Source organism: Sinocyclocheilus rhinocerous, unplaced genomic scaffold (genome assembly GCF_001515625.1).
Source record: "Sinocyclocheilus rhinocerous isolate Xijiao unplaced genomic scaffold, SAMN03320098_v1.1 scaffold807, whole genome shotgun sequence".
Classification (NCBI taxonomy): Eukaryota; Metazoa; Chordata; class Actinopteri; order Cypriniformes; family Cyprinidae; genus Sinocyclocheilus; species Sinocyclocheilus rhinocerous.
In genome coordinates, this window is record NW_015650326.1 from 431,012 (window position 1) to 434,459 (window position 3,448).

The window sequence follows — 3,448 nt, forward strand, 5'->3', positions numbered from 1 at the left end:
CACACACACACACACACACACACACACACACACACACACACACACACACTCTCTTTACAATCATATAATTATATAATAAAGCTGATCTAACTCAACAGTTTGGGCAATAATTATTAAATTAATAATGTTCAGGGGCAATAGTACAGATCCATCCTAACTTTGAATGATATATTATCAGTTTAGTAAGCAGTGAGGCTTAACTTGTCAGGCTTAACAGTACGTTAAGTTGGTTAAACTAGTTTTTGTTGTTGATTATTAAAGGCTCTACAATACACAGTATTTAATAACAAAGTTGAGCTCAACAGTTAAAACAAGTTTATGTATTAAATCATCTATGCAACATTAGTTAGTTAGTTCAGAAGAGAAGCTGACTGAAGTCAACAGATTGTTGTTTCCTTTGTCACAGACTTTGTCACATCTGAAAGGATTTCATTCCGATTAACTCACAAATTCTCATACTATTTTTTTTTTCCACGGGCAACATATCACATATAGTATTTATCGTTTGTTACTATGGTGGTACTATAATTACAGTCGAACTAAAATACGTTTTTAAAAACTCACAGTTCAAGTTTCCTCCTTAACTTCAAGGCGTTTCTTCCCGCAAGATGGCGGGTTTCCGGCGACGTCAGTGCGTCATGCATCACTTCCGCCGAGAAGGTGATAAACATATGCTGCGTTCCACTGTTTTTTCTTCTTCTTCTTAGTTTTATGGCGAGTTGCAATCTTTGCGCATATCGCCACCTACTGTGCTATTGTGCAATCAGGATTTTCTTTTATTATATTAGTTGTTCTGTCTCAACTCTGAAGCCATCAAGAGTCCAGGTATCGGTTGGCGCTGCGTGTTCAGCTCCTCCGTCCTCCACACTGAACCCCTTAGACTCCAAACCGAAAACGTTTCCTATTATAAGAATTTATACAAACAATCAGCAACCTTTCCTACCGGAAGTCCTCGGTCCAACAACCCTGTCCGATCACGCTCGTCCCACTGTTTTTCGTGATATAATTCCTGATATCTCTTTGAAATATGAAAATGTTATTCTAGGATATACAGGATGTCTAGGATGTTTTTATTTATTCAACCTTATTTTGTTCTTGGCTCAATTATTTATACATAAATGTAAATTTTGCAAACGTAAGCCTTTCTATAGAAATTTTCTTGAAGATTTAAAACTCTATATGTGTTTGATTTCTGACTCTACTAATAAGAAAGCTGTAAAGACTGTGAATCTGTTCAAAATATACATTATTTATTTGCTCCCTGGAATAGAAATTTTCTTGAAGATTTAAAACTCGTCTGACTCTAGTAATAAGAAAGCTGTTAAGACTGTGAATCTGTTAAAAAGATACATTATTGTCTTGCTCCCTGGCATATGATTTAATGTCATTTTGTTACATCTGGTTGTATTAATAAAAAAAATAAAAAAATAAATATATTGCTGCGTCCCAATTCGCGTACTTATACTATGCCCTAAAAGTATGTACTCTTTTTGTGAAGAAAAAGTACATACTTTTGAGTAGGCTATGTAGCAAAATAGTAGGAAAGCTTTGGGACATCTACGTTACTGTCCTATAATAGTGCTTGGCACAGTCGAATGTGGCATCTACCTATACACATCTATGGTGATAAATAGCAGGGAACTCTGTAGCTCAGGTTTGGAACTACACGTGTTTAGTGCTGGTGAAAAAACTTTTTCTTATGGTTTTCACTATTTGTCACTCAGGTACAACACGCGTAAAGTAATGTGTTACACTGCTTTTTGAGTCATTTAAAATGTACTATAAAAAAGCCTCTAACACTAGCATCCTCTATTCTATCTTCTTGTTTTCTTTTGATTTATTATAAAAATGCCCCCCTCTAAACTAAAGCATTCTCTATTCCTTTTCTATTCTTTTGACTTGTTTTATTTTTATTATTAAAAAAGAAAAAAAAGAAAGATCCTCTAATACTAGCGTTCCCTATTCTTTTTCTATTCTGCGTTTTTTTTTTATTATAAAAAAAAGAATAATAAAATAATATTAATAAAAAAAAAAACCTTGCTACGTGTACTGCGTTGTGTGACTTGTATATTATTACATATTATTGCTCTTTTGTTGGTTTGATTGCTTCTATTGTCCTCATTTGTAAGTCGCTTTGGATAAAAGCGTATGCTAGTATTTCAAAATGCTCAAAGAAAAGGTAATAATAGCTATAATGATTGTCTTAGCATTTATATTACAGCAATAAAGATACAAAAGTGTAAAATTTCATTAAATAGTAACAACAACATCATCATCATCATCATCAACAACAACAACAATAATATAAAATTAGATAATATTAAAAAAGAGATGTGAAAAAGTGCGATGATAATACTGTTTAATTGATCACATTTGAAATAGATTTATAATCAAGCTCATGGCAATGCTTGTCTTTCATTCAGTGCTTGAATTTATATTTAGGCAACTGTTTCATAATTTCTCCTTTTTGAGATGAACAAAATATTTTTACACCTAAAAATGTTCTTTTTAATATTCCTGCTCTGCAGACGTTTTAAGCAAAGCATTGCTTCTTATGCATGCAAAGGGGCTAATTCATGTGTGCAGCATGTTGAAAGCAAGCTCACTTTCCCCAAGACAGCTGTCTTTCACGAGGCGTTTCTCAAGGCCAGGCTAACAGCTGCTGCACCTCTGGGGCTGGAAGTCTGAGACCTCAGCTCCCCGTCTTCTCCACGCTGGCACAGAAATAGTAATAGTGCAGTGAAGAAGCACAATGCTTCCTTGTGTTGGAGGTGATAGCAGGTGGATACTAAGGACAAACAACTTACTATTGCTGAACCATTATGCATAGATTGATGTTGATGTTAAAAAATGCAACCTAAAAATGAATATAAAGTGACGTGACATGTGGCCAAGTATGGTTACCCATACTAGGCACCATCCTTAGTGCGCACACACACAGCAGTGAACACACACACACCGTGAACGTGAACACACACCCGGAGCAGTGGGCAGCCGGGGTGCAATTGGCGCCCGGGGAGCAATTGGGGGTTCGGTGCCTTGCTCAAGGGCAAAGATCGACATAACCCACGTTAACTATGACAACATTGCCTTTATTTGCATGTAGCATAAAAACTAGTGGTTTGTTCAATGGCCAATGTCACTACCGTTATGTGGTGTATACTATATGGGCCCACATATTACAATTTAATTAAATGGGATGTGCATATCATAACTAACAAATTAAATGACAGTTAGTTATGTTACACAACTAAAAACTTTGTGAATATTATTTAGACATACCAGAACACAGAGGACTGGCACTGGATTTTTCCACCCTAAATCTACTCTGTTGTGGATCTCCAACAACTTTTCCCTCATTTACATTTTTGAACAAGTCCTTTTTTGAAGCCAAAAGCCTGTTTTTTTTTTTTAATTTATTTTTTTTTACAAAATTTATTTTAGGCAA

The 3,448-nt window shown here is 35.1% G+C and overlaps 1 protein-coding gene across 2 annotated transcripts in view; it reads right to left on the reverse strand.

Annotated features, from left to right (window-relative positions):
* The window catches only part of LOC107711704 (ADP-ribosylation factor 1-like), a 7,526-nt gene extending 6,872 nt beyond the window's left edge, over nt 1-654 (reverse strand). The window contains exon 1 of one of the 2 annotated variants that reach the window (XM_016516728.1): nt 565-654. The gene's annotated coding sequence lies outside the window, so the exon portion shown is untranslated. The remainder of the gene's footprint in view (nt 1-564) is intronic. The other variant, XM_016516729.1, reaches the window with a different exon arrangement.
* Nucleotides 655-3,448: the final 2,794 nt, after the last annotated feature.